Source organism: Salvelinus alpinus, chromosome 5 (assembly GCF_045679555.1).
Source record: "Salvelinus alpinus chromosome 5, SLU_Salpinus.1, whole genome shotgun sequence".
NCBI lineage: Eukaryota > Metazoa > Chordata > Actinopteri > Salmoniformes > Salmonidae > Salvelinus > Salvelinus alpinus.
Genome location: NC_092090.1, coordinates 92,658,956 through 92,675,610, shown reverse-complemented (window position 1 = coordinate 92,675,610; position 16,655 = coordinate 92,658,956). Strand labels below are relative to the sequence as shown.

Sequence of the window (16,655 nt, the reverse complement as noted above, 5' to 3'; positions counted from 1 at the left end):
TAACCAGTAGGTCATACTAGGTCAATACTAATAGAACCAGTAGGTCATACTAGGTCAATACTAATAGAACCAGTAGGTCATACTAGGTCAATACTAATAGAACCAGTAGGTCATACTAGGTCAATACTAATAGAACCAGTAGGTCATACTAGGTCAATACTAATAGAACCAGTAGGTGATACTAGGTCAATACTAATGGAACCAGTAGGTCATACTAGGTCAATACTAATAGAACCAGTAGGTCAAACTAGGTCAATACTAATAGAACCAGTAGGTCATACTAGGTCAATACTAATAGAACCAGTAGGTCATACTAGGTCAATACTAATAGAACCAGTAGGTCATACTAGGTCAATACTAATAGAACCAGTAGGTCATACTAGGTCAATACTAATAGAACCAGTAGGGCATACTAGGTCAATACTAATAGAACCAGTAGGTCATACTAGGTCAATACTAATAGAACCAGTAGGTCATACTAGGTCAATACTAATAGAACCAGTAGGTCATACTAGGTCAATACTGATAGAACCAGTAGGTCATACTAGGTCAATACTAATAGAACCAGTAGGTCATACTAGGTCAATACTGATAGAACCAGTAGGTCATACTAGGTCAACACTAATAGAACCAGTAGGTCATACTAGGTCAATACTAATAGAACCAGTAGGTCATACTAGGTCAATACTAATAGAACCAGTAGGTGATACTAGGTCAATACTAATAGAACCAGTAGGTCATACTAGGTCAATACTGATAGAACCAGTAGGTCATACTAGGTCAATACTGATAGAACCAGTAGGTCATACTAGGTCAATACTAATAGAACCAGTAGGTGATACCAGGTCAATACTAATAGAACCAGTAGGTCATACTAGGTCAATACTAATAGAACCAGTAGGTCATACTAGGTCAATACTGATAGAACCAGTAGGTCATACTAGGTCAATACTAATAGAACCAGTAGGTGATACTAGGTCAATACTAATAGAACCAGTAGGTGATACTAGGTCAATACTAATAGAACCAGTAGGTCATACTAGGTCAATACTAATAGAACCAGTAGGTCATACTAGGTCAATACTAATAGAACCAGTAGGTCATACTAGGTCAATACTAATAGAACCAGTAGGTCATACTAGGTCAATACTAATAGAACCAGTAGGACTTAAATGTAAATGTAAATGTCATACTAGGTCAATACTAATAGAACCAGTAGGTCATACTAGGTCAATACTAATAGAACCAGTAGGTCATACTAGGTCAATACTAATAGAACCAGTAGGTCATACTAGGTCAATACTAATAGAACCAGTAGGTCATACTAGGTCAATACTAATGGAACCAGTAGGTCATACTAGGTCAATACTAATAGAACCAGTAGGTCATACTAGGTCAATACTAATAGAACCAGTAGGTGATACTAGGTCAATACTAATGGAACCAGTAGGTCATACTAGGTCAATACTAATAGAACCAGTAGGTCATACTAGGTCAATACTAATAGAACCAGTAGGTCATACTAGGTCAATACTAATAGAACCAGTAGGTGATACTAGGTCAATACTAATAGAACCAGTAGGTCATACTAGGTCAATACTAATAGAACCAGTAGGTCATACTAGGTCAATACTAATAGAACCAGTAGGTCATACTAGGTCAATACTAATAGAACCAGTAGGTCATACTAGGTCAATACTAATAGAACCAGTAGGTCATACTAGGTCAATACTAATAGAACCAGTAGGTCATACTAGGTCAATACTAATAGAACCAGTAGGTCGTACTAGGTCAATACTAATAGAACCAGTAGGTGATACTAGGTCAATACTAATAGAACCAGTAGGTCATACTAGGTCAATACTAATAGAACCAGTAGGTCATACTAGGTCAATACTAATAGAACCAGTAGGTCATACTAGGTCAATACTAATAGAACCAGTAGGTCATACTAGGTCAATACTAGGTCAATAATAGGTCAATTCAGAGTATCTCCACCACTCCTGCTGTCTCTAGAGAGACAGCAGGAGCTGGGACAGGTAGCAGCAGGTTTGGGACAGGTTGCATATCTGGTGAACAGGTCAGGGTTCCATAGCCTCAGGCAGAACAGTTGAAACTGATAGAACCAGTAGGTCATACTAGGTCAATACTAATAGAACCAGTAGGTCATACTAGGTCAATACTAATGGAACCAGTAGGTCATACTAGGTCAATACTAATGGAACCAGTAGGTCATACTAGGTCAATACTAATGGAACCAGTAGGTCATACTAGGTCAATACTAATAGAACCAGTAGGTCATACTAGGTCAATACTAATAGAACCAGTAGGTCATACTAGGTCAATACTAATGGAACCAGTAGGTCATACTAGGTCAATACTAATAGAACCAGTAGGTCATACTAGGTCAATACTAATAGAACCAGTAGGTCATACTAGGTCAATACTAATAGAACCAGTAGGTCATACTAGGTCAATACTAATAGAACCAGTAGGTCATACTAGGTCAATACTAATAGAACCAGTAGGTCATACTAGGTCAATACTAATGGAACCAGTAGGTCATACTAGGTCAATACTAATAGAACCAGTAGGTCATACTAGGTCAATACTAATAGAACCAGTAGGTCATACTAGGTCAATACTAATAGAACCAGTAGGTCATACTAGGTCAATACTAATAGAACCAGTAGGTCATACTAGGTCAATACTAATGGAACCAGTAGGTCATACTAGGTCAATACTAATAGAACCAGTAGGTGATACTAGGTCAATACTAATAGAACCAGTAGGTCTACCTTAAAATTAAGTGCTACCACTTACCCATCTTACAAAAATAATCATAACCCTAATTTGGGCCTTCCTTCTACTAATTTGTCACTATACAGCACAGCCCTCTAGTCTTTCCATAAATCTACTCCCCATCAAAATGGCGGCAGAAGAAATGGCAGCAGTTTTACGGACGCCCAGCCAATTTGCTATTATGTGTTTTTTTTCGCGTTATTTGTAACTTATTTTGTACATAATGTTTCTGCAACCGTATCTTACGGCAGAAAAGAGCTTCTGGATATCAGGACAGCGATCACTCACCTCGGATTAGACAAAGATTTTTTCTACGCCCCACAGGGCCGACATCACCGTTATTTGGAAGAGGAAGCGACGCAGGTACAGAGGACAAAGAGCCGGATGCCTGGTCAGGACCCGGAGAAGGCGAGTGGGAAAGCTGTCATTACCGTCAATACTACTCGCCAACGTGCACTCATTGGACAATAAATTAGTCGAGGTACAATCACGAATATTCTGACATATATCGTGACATCAAAAACTGTAATATCCTATGTTTCACGGAATCGTGGCTGAATGACGACATGGATATTCAGCTAGCGAGATATACGCTGCACCAGAAAGATAGAACAGCACACTCCGGTAAGACGAGGGGGGGGGGGGTCTGTGCATATTTGTAAACAACAGCTGGTGCACGAAATCTAAGTCTCTAGATTTTGCTTGACTGAAAGAAATTCTAGATCACCTGTACTCCACACACAGAGACGAGTACAAAGCTCTCCCTCGCCCTCGCCCTCCATTTGGTAAATCTGACCACAATTATATCCTCCTGATTCCTGCTCACAAGCAAAACTTAAAGCAGGAAGCACCAGTGACTCGGTCTATAAAAAAGTGGTCAGATGAAGCAGATGCTAAACTACAGGACTGTTTTGCTATCACAGACTGGAACATGTTCCGGGATTCCTCCGATGGCATTGAGGAGTACACCACATCAGTCACTGGCTTTATCAATAAGTGCATCGAGGACGTCGTCCCCACAGTGACTGTACGTACATACCCCAACCAGAAGCCATGGATTACAGGCAACATTTGCACTGAGCTAAAGGGTAGAGCTGCCGCTTTCAAGGTGCGGGACTCTAACCCGGAAGCTTATAAGAAATCTTGCTATGCCCTGCGACAAACCATCAAACAGGCAAAGCGTCAATACAGGGCTAAGATTGAATCATACTACACCGGCTCCAACGCTGGCCTTATGTGGCAGTGCTTGCAAACTATTACAGTCTACAAAGGGAAGCACAGCCGCGAGCTGCCCAGTGACACGATCCTACCAGACGAGCTAAATCACTTCTATGCTCGCTTCAAGGCAAGCAATACTGAGGCATGCATGAGAGCATCAGCTGTTCCGGACGACTCTGTGATCACGCACTCCGTAGCCGACGTGAGTAAGACCTTTAAACAGGTCAACATACACAAAGCTGAGTGCCAGACGGATTACCAGAACGTGGGATCCGGGCATGTGCTGACCAACTGGCAGGTGTCTTCACTGACATTTTAAACATGTCCCTAATTGAGACTGTAATACCAACATGTTTCAAGCAGACCACCATAGTCCCTGTGCCCAAGAACACAAAGGCAACCTGCCTAAATGACTACAGATCCGTAGCACTCACGTCCGTAGCCATGAAGTGCTTTGAAAGGTTGGTAATGGCTCACATCAACACCATTATCCCAGAAACCCTAGACCCACTCCAATTTGCATATCACCCAAACAGATCCACAGATGATGCAATCTCTTTTGCACTCCACTCTGCCCTTTCCCACCTGGACAAAAGGAACACTTATATGAGAATGCTATTCATTGACTACAGCTCAGCGTTCAGCACCATAGTACCCTCAAAGCTCAGCACTAAGCTAAGGATCCTGGGACTAAACACCTCCCTCTGCAACTGGATCCTGGACCTCCTGACGGGCCGTCCCCAGGTGGTGAGGGTAGATAGCAACACATCTGCCATGCTGATCCTCAACACTGGAGCTCCCCAGGGGTGCGTGCTCAGTCCCCTCCTGTACTCCCTGTTCACCCACAACTGCATGGCCAGGCATGACTCCAACACCATCATTAAGTTTGCAGATAACACAACAGTGATAGGCCTGATCACCGACAACAACGAGACAGCCTATAGGGAGGAGGTCAGAGACCTGGCCGGGTGGTGCCAGAATATCAACCTATCCCTCAATGTAACCAAGACTAAGGAGATGATTGTGGACTACAGGAAAAGGACGACCGAGCACGCCGCCATTCTCATCGACGGGGCTGTAGTGGAGCCGGTTGAGAGCTTCACGTTCCTTGGTGTCCACATCAACAACAAACTAGAATGGTCCAAACACACCAAGACAGTCGTGAAGAGGGCATGACAAAGCCTATTCCCCCTCAGGAGACTAAAAAGATTTGGTATGGATCCTGAGATCCTCAAAAGGTTTACAGCTGCAACATCGAGAGCATCCTGACTGGTTGCATCACTGCCTGGTACAGCAACTACAGAGGGTAGTGCGTACGGCCCAGTACATCACTGGGGCTAAGCTGCCTGCCATCCAGGACCTCTAAACCAGGAGGTGTCAGAGGAAGGCCCTAAAAATTGTCAAAGACCCCAGCCAACCCAGTCATAGACTGTTCTCTCTAATACCGCATGGCAAGCGGTACGGGAGTGCCAAGTCTAGGACAAAAAGACTACGGGAGTGCCAAGTCTAGGACTTCACAACAGTTTTTACCCCCAAGCCATAAGACTCCTGAACAGGTAATCAAATGACTACCCGGACTATTTGCATTGTGTGCCTACCCAACCCCTCTTTTTACGCTGCTGCTACTCTCTGTTTATCATATATTCATAGTCTATTCATAGTCACTTAAACTATACATTCATGTACATACTACCTCAATTGGGCCGACCAACCAGTGCTCCCGCACATTGGCTAACCGGGCTATCTGTATTGTGTCTCGCCACCCACCCCCCACCAACCCCTCTTTTATGCTACTGCTACTCTCTGTTCATCATATATGCATAGACACATTAACCATATCTACATGTACATACTACCTCAATCAGCCTGACTAACCGGTGTCTGTACGTAGCCTCGCTACTTTTATAGCCTCTGTACTGTATATAGCCTGTCTTTTTACTGTTGTTTTATTTCTTTACTTACCTATTGTTCACCTAATACCTTGTTTGCACTATTGGTTAGAGCCTGTAAGTAAGCATTTCACTGTATTCGGCGCGCGTGACAAATAAACCTTTATTTGATTTGATCACCTTTTTCCTGTTTCCTGTTCCACCTACTTTTATTCTCCATTCCAGCTGCTTTCCTTGGGCCTCATTGACCAAGGTGTGTGCGCACAAAAAAATACTCTAAACCTTGCGTGCGGCAGTTTTTCTGCAAAGGTTGGTATTTATCAAATTTGAACTTGACGGGAAAGTATCTCCACGCAAATCTCAAACCATGCATACGCACAACTTCTAGTGCACAGTTCCCTGACTGGCAGTCCACGGGCCAAAGTTATCTGAGCAAAATAAAAAAACATGTTTTTTTCATATTTTTTATATGACTGTTGGACATAAAAGACTGTAAAAACGGCACGAAATCATCTCCAAGTGATTTTAATTTCGGAAATCTGTTCCTAAGTACTCCCACGCATAATAGAGAGACACGGGATCGTACACAAATGTAAGCAAGGTTTAAAATGATTGTTTCAGCCAACTATTAAACTGAACAAAAATATAAACTCAACATCTAAAGTGTTGGTCCCATGTTTCATGAGATTAAACTAAAAGATCCCAGAAAATGTCCATACCCTCAAAAGCAATTTACATCCCTGTTAGTGAGCATTTCTCCTTTGCCAAATAATCCATCCACCTGACAGGTCTGGAATATCAAGAAGCTGATTAAACAGCATGATCATTACACAGGTGCACCTTGTGCTGGGGACAATAACATGCCACTTTAAAATGTGCAGTTTTGTCACACAACACAATGCCACAGATGTCTCAAATTTTGAGGAAGTGTGCAATTGTTATGCTGACAGCAAGAATGTCCACCAGAGCTGTTGCCAGAGGTTTGAAATAGTATATAGGTTTAGGCTTATTGCGGTCAATTTGCAATCTATAAATTATTTGTTATTATGTTCCGGCCCCCCGATCATCCGCTCAAGAAAAAAACGTCCCCTGGCTGAATATAGTAGATGATCCCTGGTGTATAATTACCATTGTGCCTTGTTGCTGAGTAAATACATGGTAATTTCTGTGTCGCAAAATAACCACTATACCGATAAGTGACTGGCAACAAACAACATGGTACAGCACTATATCAACAGATACTGTAACACCTACTGTACTGGTCATATGTTAGATACAGCACTATATCAACAGATACTGTAACACCTACTGTACTGGTCATATGTTAGATACAGCACTATATCAACAGATACTGTAACACCTACTGTACTGGTCATATGTTAGATACAGCACTATATCAACAGATACTGTAACACCTACTGTACTGGTCATATATTAGATACAGCACTATATCAACAGATACTGTAACACCTACTGTACTGGCCATATGTTAGATACAGCACTATATCAACAGATACTGTAACACCTACTGTACTGGTCATATATTAGATAGGGCACTATATCAACAGATACTGTAACACCTACTGTACTGGTCATATGTTAGATACAGCACTATATCAACAGATACTGTAACACCTACTGTACTGGTCATATGTTAGATACAGCACTATATCAACAGATACTGTAATACCTACTGTACTGGTCATATATTAGATAGGGCACTATATCAACAGATACTGTAACACCTACTGTACTGGTCATATGTTAGATACAGCACTATATCAACAGATACTGTAACACCTACTGTACTGGTCATATGTTAGATACAGCACTATATCAGCAGATACTGTAACACCTACTGTACTGGTCATATGTTAGATACAGCACTATATCAACAGATACTGTAACACCTACTGTACTGGTCATATGTTAGATACAGCACCATATCAACTGTAACACCTATGGCCTGTGGAAACACAACTAGTATGTGATGAAAAGGAAGAACAAACAAAGACCTGAGTGAGAGATGAAGTGAGAGAGGAAGTGTATGTTGGAGGAATAAATGGAAGGAGGGGAGGGTTAATGACAAATTAAATTATGAAAGAGATCCTAAGATGAGGGAAAATAGGCCCTAAAATGGGGGGAAGCAAGGTTAGGTGTCTGTCAGGAATTATTGTGGAGTGTCTAGTCGAGGGGAAACTGTGTGGCGAGTTAATGCATTTTAATGGATCCATGGTACAAAAATAAATAGCTACGTACATTTCTGATCAGAAGAGAACAGGGATGCGTCCCAAATGACTGCCTACTCCCTATATAGTGCACTACTTTTGACCAGAGCCCTATGGTCCCTGATCAGAAGTAATGCACGATGTAAGGAATAAGGTACCATTTGTGGATTGCAACACCCAGAAACGTATGTACAGAAGGATGTGACCACTAGTCTCATCTGCTACGGAGAAGACAGAAGGAGAGAAGGTGATCTATTTTGGGCTTTTGTAATTACATGTCAACTCAGAACACACTCTAATTTTGGAAGAATGCTTTTAGATGTGCTTAAGGATTAGTATTGCAGAAAGCACTCTGAATATTCGGGACGGACACAGTGTATGGAATGGTATGAAATGCATATGCCGATTCCCAGCGTATTGATTTCCTTTCTTCCCGCTCAATTTTATGACTTTATAATCCCAGTACAAATCCGCAGCTGTTTACGCTCCAAAATGACTAAATTGAAGAATTAAATTAAATCCCAAACCCTCCTCCTCAGCATTAATACTAAGTTCTGCTAGGGGGGGAAACCGGACCTTTGCTTTTTACGACTCGCATAACATTTATTTTCAGCATCTTTAAATCAGCGTTCGTTTTTATTTCCTTGTCTTTAAGTCGTATATGTGATTTAATAGTTTCTTTCATTCATCTTGATTCTAAACTAAAAATAATGGTTTTAAAAACAGGATTGATGAAAAGTGCTTTCCCATTAGCTTTGCTGGGTCTCTGATGTCAACAACAGTCATTTTGACTAGTGCCATCTATAATTCAACTGTAACAAAAAGGATGCTGTGTAGTGCATAGAAATAGAATGAATAGAAAGGACTTGGAACCTCTAACCCTGTCACGCCCTGACCTTAGAGATCCTTTAAATTCTCTATTTGGTAGGTCAGGGTGTGACTAGGGTGGGAAATCTATGTTTATATTTCTTTGTTGGCCGAGTATGGTTCCCAATCAGAGGCAGCTGTCTATCGTTGTCTCTGATTGGGGATCATACTTAGGCAGCACAGCTTTCATATGTTCTCATGTTCTGAGCAAGGAACTTAAATGTTAGCTTTTTTACATGGCACATATTGCACTTTTACTTTCTTCTCCAACACTTTGTTTTTGCATTATTTAAACCAAATTGAACCTGTTTCATTATTTATTTGAGACTAAATTGATTTTATTGATGTATTATATTAAGTAAAAATAAAAGTGTTCATTGTTCATTCAGTATTGTTGTAATTGTCATTGTTACAAATATATATATATAAAAATTTGTCCAGTTAATCGGTTACGTCTTTTTTTGGTCCTCCAATAATTAGTATCGGTATCGGCGTTGAAAAATCATAATCGGTCGACCTCTACTGTCTTGGTATGTTTGGACCATGATATTTCATTGGTGATGTGGACACCAAGGAACTTGAAACTCTCGACCCGCAACGCCTTTCTTCTACACTACAGCCCGGTCGATGTTAATGGGGGCCTGTTCGGCCTGCCTTTTCCTGTAGTCCACAATCAGCTCCTTTGTCTTGCTCACATTAAGGAAGAGGTTGTTGTCCTGGCATACACTGCCAGTTCTCTGACCTCCTCCCTATAGGCCGTCTCATCGTTGTCGGTGATCACTGTGGTGTCGTCAGCAAACTTAATGATGGTGTTGGAGTCGTGTTTGGCCACGCAGTCGTGGGTGAACAGGGAATACAGGAGGGGACTAAGTACACAGCCCTGAGGGGCCCCAGTGTTAAGGATCAGCGTGGCAGACGTGTTGTTGCCTACTCTTACCACCTTGGGGCGGCCCGTCAGGAAGTCTAGGATCCAGTTGCAGAGGGAGGTGTTTAGTCCCAGGGCCCTTAGCTTAGTGATGAGCTTTGTGCGACTATGGTGTTGAACGCTGAGCTGTAGTCAATGAACAGCATTCTCATTCCTTTTGTCCAGTTGGGAAAGGGCAGTGTGGAGTGCGATTGAGACTGCATCTTTTTGGGATCTTTTTGGGCGGAACGCGAATTGGTGTGGGTCTAGGGTGTCTGTTGATGTGAGCCATGACCAGCCTTTCAAAGCACATCATGGCTACTGACGTGAGTGCCACGGGGCGGTAATCATTTAGGCAGGTTACTTTCGCATCCTTGAGCACAGGGACTATGGTGGTCTGCTTGAAACATGTAGGTATTACAGACTCGGTCAGGGAGAGGTTGAAAATGTCAGTGAAGACACTTGACAGTTGGTCCGCGCATGCTCTGAGTACACGTCCTGATAATCCATCTGGCCCATCGGCTTTGTGAATGTTGACCTGTTTAAAGGTTTTGTTTACATCGGCTACCGAAAGGGTTATCACACAGTCATCCAGAACAGCTGGTGCTCTCGAGCATGTTTTCGTGTTGCTTGCCTCGGAGCGAGCATAAAAGGCATTTAGCTCATCTGGTAGGCTGGCGTCACTGGGCAGCTCGCGTCTGGGTTTCCCTTTGTAGTCCGTAATAGTTTTCAAGCCCTGCCACATCTGACGAGCATCAGAGCTGGTGTAGTAGGATTAAGTCATAATCCTGTATTGACGCTTTGCTTGTTTGATGGTTCGTCTGAGGGCATAGCGGGATTTCTTTAATAGCGTCTGGATTAGTCTCCCGCTCCTTGAAAGCGGCAGCTCTAGCCTTTAGCTCGATGCGGATGTTGCCTGTAATCCATGGCTTCTGGTTGGGATATGTACGTACAGTCACTGTGGGGACGACATCAACGATGCACTTATTGATGAAGCCGATGACTGAGGTGGTGTATTCCTCAATGCCATTGGATGAATCCCAGAACATATTCCAGTCTGTGCTAGCAAAACAGTCCTGTAGTGTAGCATCTGCGTCATCTGACCACTTCCGTATTGATCGAGTCACTGGTACTTCCTGCTTTAGTTTTTGCTTGTAAGCAGGAATCAGGAGGATAGAATTGTGGTCAGATTTGACAAATGGAGGGCGGGGGGGAGCTTTGTATGCATCTCTGTGTGTGGAGCAAAGGTGGTCTAGGATTTGTTTTTCCCTGGTTGCACATGTGACATGCTGGTAAAAATTTGGTAAAACTGATTTAAGTTTACCTGCATTAAAGTCCACGGCCACTAGGAGCGTCGCTTCTGGGTGAGCATTTTCTTCTTTGCTTAATTTGTATAGAAGCTCAGTAAAAAAAATGCCGTAATCCTTTGTATAGAAGCTCAATAAAAAGAGAGGTGTTCCTCCCTGGCTCCCATTGGCCTGTAATTGCAGGGACTTAATCAGATAATGAACCAGCCAGCACTTATTATTATTGACACAGAGACTGTCAAAAAGTTTGACTTCAGACTACTGTTACATTACACTCCTGTCTATCACAGCCCCAAATCTGTGCAATTATGACATCATCGGAATTAAGAATTGATAATTTCGCCCGTCAGATGTGTGACCTCATCCAGAATCCCCTCTGGTCTCCATTTCCTGTCACGGCTCATAATCCAGAGACAAAAGCCAGCGGAGCAGTGAGCCAATCACTGGGGCAAGCTACCGGGGCACAATACGAGGAGCTGGTGGAGACAGGCTATCGTTAGCCAATTAGCACAGCGTCCCGTCCCCAGGGCCGGATGAAATAGAAAAGCCCTGCCAAGAGGAGTAGAGGTCAGGGAGCTCCGCCCGGGGCCAGAGGGCCGATGGGGCCGGGAGACCAGGGGGACAGGGGGTCAGGGTTGAGGTGACTTCACTAAGTGTGGGTGTCAGTCCAATATCGCTTTCTCTCAGTCCCCTCCCCTTCCACTCTCCCTTTCCCCCATACCCCCTCCCACCTAAACTACTCATCAGCCTAAAGAACACTGCTCCCAGAGCTCTGGCAGCAAATATTCCCTCAATGCCCCAGCGCCCACTCTGATCCCCTCGCTCACTTCTCTAGCCTCATCTGCATAACCAATATCATATATTAGTCTCTCTCTCCCTCCATCTCCCTCGCTCCCTGACTCCCTCTGCACTTTCATTCAAAGACAATCACACATAGCCCTGCTATATGCACTCAAGTGTTCCATCTATCTGACAGTCCAGTGGGAGGCATTAAAGGCTGTAGGGCACTGACCTGTGGTCGAGCACACACATACATACACCCATGCACATGCACGCACACACACCGATACACATGCATAGCACGCAAACACAGTTATTGTAAAAAAAAATACTTGAGAAAATATAAACGCAACGTGTAAAGTGTTGAGCTCATGTTTCATGAGTTATTTCAAAAGATCCCAGAAATGCTCCATATGCACAAAAAGCGTATTTCTCTCACATTTTGTGCACACATCCCTGTTAGGGAGCATTTTTCCTTTGCCAAGATAATCCATCCACCTGACAGGTGTGACATATCAAGAAGCTGATTAAACAGCATGATCATTACACATGCGCACCATGTGCATGAGACAATAAAAGGCCACTCTAAAAATGTGCATTTCTGTCACACAACACTTAGAAATATCCGTCATTTAATTTCTGATCAGTTTTCTATTGAAAGGTGTTGTGCGACTCTGTTGCGGTAAAACCACGTGTGGTTATTATGAGGAAAACATCTAACGCTGACTTCAACTTGGCATTCCATACAAATCCTTCCATTACTAAGAGAAACCTGCTTTTTGTTCGCTTTCACATTATAAAAAAAACAATGGTAAGATTGTTGTATTACATCCTGAATTCAAAATTGATTAAATGTATTTTCTCACCCATCTACACACAATAGCCCATAATGACAAAGTGAAAACATGTTTTTAGAAGTTTTGGCACATTTATCGAAAATGAATAGAGAAGAATCTAATTTACATCAATACATGCTAGAATCACCTTTGGCAGCAATTACAGCTGTGAGTCTTTCTGGGTAAGTCTCTAAGAGCTTTGCACACCTGTATTGTACAATATTTGCACATTATTATTTAAAAAATCTTCAAGCATTGCTAGACAGCCATTTTCAAGTATTGCCATAGATTTTCGAGTTGATTTAAATCAGAACTGTGAAACTGGAAAGCAGACTGTACACAGGCCTGTGCTTAACTCTGTTCAGTTTATTTGTATCAAAAAAACTCCTTTGTCCTTGCCAATGACAAACATACCCATAACATGATGCAGCCACCACCATTCTTGAAAATATGTGGTACTCATTGATATGTTGTGTTGGATTTGCCCCAAACAAACTATTTGTATTTAGGACCTTAAGTTAATTTATTTGCAACATTTTTTGCAGTTTTACTTTAGTGCCTTATAGCAAATAGAATCCTTGTTTAAACATTTTTTATTCTGTACAGGCTTCCTTCTTCTCACTCTGTCATTTAGGTTAGTATTGTGGAGTAACTACAATGTTGTTGATCCATCCTCAGTGTTCTCCATTCATTGCCAGCAGCATACCACCCTGCATACCACTGCTGGCTTGCTTCTGAAGCTAAGCAGGGTTGGTCCTGGTCAGTCCCTGGATGGGAGACCAGATGCTGCTGGAAGTGGTGTTGGAGGGCCAGTAGGAGGCACTCTTTCCTCTGGTCTAAACAAAGATCCCAATTCCCCAGGGCAGTGATTGGGGACACTGCTCTGTGTAAGGTGCCGTCTTTCGGATGGGACGTTAAACGGGTGTCCTGACTCTCTGAGGTCAATAAAGATCCCATGGCACTTATTGTAAGAGTAGGGGTGTTAACCCCGGTGTCCTGGCTAAATTCCCAATCTGGCCCTCAACCATCACGGTCACCTAATAATCCCCAGTTTACAATTGGCTCATTCATCCCTCTCCTCTACCCTGTCACTATTCCCCAGGTCGTTGCTGCAAATGAGAATGTATTCTCAGTCAACTTACCTGGTAAAATAATAGATAAATAAAAAAATAGCCATTAAACTCTGTAACTGTTTTAAAGTCCCCATTGGCCTCATGGTGTAATTAATAAATTCACCTTGCTCAAAGGGATATTCAATGTCTGCTTAGGTGCTCTTCTTTGCGAGGCATTGGAAAACCTCCCTGGTCTTTGTGGTTGAATTTGTGTTTGAAATTCACTGCTTGGGCCTCCCGAGTGGGACAGAGGTCTAAAGTATCGCATCACAGTGCTAGAGGCGTCACTACAGACCCGGGATCAATCCCGGGCTGTGTGACAGCCGGCCGCGTCCGGGAGACCAATGAGGAGGCGCACGTCGTCTGGGTTAGGGGAGGGTTTGGCCGCCAGGGATGTCCTTGTCCCCAATCTGTCTGTCATATCATCACGGTCACCTAATCATCCCTGTGGATGATTAGGTGACCGTGATGATATAATACATATACATGCATGCTGACTTCTGTGTTTCCTCCGACAAATTGGTGCGGCTGGTATTTGGGTTAAGCGAGCAGTGTGTCAAGAAGCAGTGCGGCTTGGCAGGGTCATGTTTCAGAGGATTTTTATTTTATTTATTTTCATTTAGACCGTATTTTACCAGGTAAGTTGACTGAGAACACATTCTCATTTACAGCAACGACCTGGGGAATAGTTACAGGGGAGAGGAGGGGGATGAATGAGCCAATTGTAAACTGGGGATGATTAGGTGACCATGATGGTATGACGGACAGATTGGGAATTTAGCCAGGACACCAGGGTTAACACCGCTACACTTACGATAAGTGCCATGGGATCTTTAGTGACCACAGAGAGTCAGGACACCCGTTTATTGTCCCATCTGAAAGACGGCACCTTACACAGGGCAATGACCCCAATCACTGCCCTGGGGCATTGGGATTTTTTTTAGACCAGAGGAAAGGGTGCCTCCTACTGGCCCTCCAACACTACTTCCAGCAGCATCTAGTCTCCCATCCAGGGACCTACCAGGATCAATCCTGCTTAGCCTCAGGATGCATGGCTCTCGACCTTCGCCTCTCCCGAGTCCGTATGGGAGTTGCAGCGATGGGACAAGACTGTAATTACCAATTGTATATCACAAAAAAGGGGTCAAAATTACTAAAATGAGATTCACTGCTTGACTGAGGGACCTTACAGATAACTGAATGTGTGGGGTACAGAGATGAGGTAGTCATTCAAAAATCATGTTAAAACCTGTTAGTGATCCCTTCCCGCGCCAATCCCGTTAGCGGGATCGATTTGACAACATCCAGTGAAATTGCAGAGCGCCAAATTCAAACTACAGAAATATCAATATTCAAGATAACCGAAAATATAAGTGTAATACATCAAAATAAAGCTTAACTTCTTGTTAATCCAGCCGCAGTGTCAGATTTAAAAAATGCTTTACGGTGAAAGCAGACCATGCGATTATCTGAGGACAGCGCCCCGCATACAAACACATGAAAATCATTTTCAACCAGGCAGGTGGCGACACAAAAGTCAGAAATAACGATATAATAAATGCCTTACCTTTGAAGATCTTCTTCTGTTGGCACTCAGAAAAAATGGTCCTTTTGTTCGATAATGTCCTTCTTTATATCCCCAAAATGTCAATTTATTTGGCACGTTTGATTCAGAAATACACCGGTTCCAACTCGCCCAACATGACTACAAAGTATCTAATAAGTTACCTGTAAACTTGGTCCAAACATTTCAAACAATGTCCCTAATCCAACCTAAGGTATCCTAAAACGTAAATAATCTATAAAATTTAAGACAGAATATACTGTGTTCAATACCGGATAAAAACAACGTGAAGCGCGTTCCAGTTTACGCGCACCAAACAGTAGAATCCATCTGGAGTGACACTCATAAAGCACAGCCGTACTTCTTCATTTCTCAAAAGAAAAACATCAACCATTTTCTAAAGACGGTTGACATCTAGTGGAAGCCATAGGAACTGCAACCAGGTTCCCATTAAATATTCAATAGAAACCAATGGGAAATAATATGACCTCGATTTTTTTCCCCCTGGATGGTTTGTCCTCGGGGTTTCACCTGCCAAATCACTTCTGTTATACTCACAGACATTATTTTAACAGTTTTAGAAACGTTAGAGTGTTTTCTATCCAAATCTACCAATGCTATGCTTATCCTAGCTTCTGGGCCTGAGTAACAGGCAGTTTACTTTGGGCATGCTTTTCATCCGGACGTGAAAATACTGCCCCCTAGGGGTTGAAGGGGTTGAATAGGCCTATATTGCAAAGGAGGTATAGTCCTAGGGCTATGTTGTTGTATAGGTGGAGTTATGGGCCAATTTGCATATATTCTTCAAGTCCACATGTGGAACTGCATAAAAATAAAAATACATTTTTGTTTCAAACCATTTTGAAATGATTATCCCAATGCCACACATTGGCCCCATTATTTAAAGAAAGACCCACATAATGTAGGATATATTTATCTCAGTCAGAAACTGCCAGACTATCAATTCTCAATGGCTTTCTGCAGTCTGCAGTCTGGTTTATAAGTGTGTTTCATTTCCAAGGGAAAGAGAACATAATCTATCGCTCTCCTACCCCTGTTCCCTCACCTTACAGAATGGGAACACTCATCAGCTCAATCAATGGTGTTGCTCTCTAGTGCCAGGAAGTGACCAAGTAGGAGCATTTGAC

The 16,655-nt window shown here is 42.6% G+C and overlaps 1 protein-coding gene across 2 annotated transcripts in view; it reads right to left on the bottom strand.

Annotated features, from left to right (window-relative positions):
* LOC139577243 (glutamate receptor ionotropic, delta-2) overlaps nt 1-16,655 on the bottom strand; it is a 662,466-nt gene that overhangs the window by 444,104 nt on the left and 201,707 nt on the right. The gene's annotated exons all lie outside the window — the stretch shown is intronic.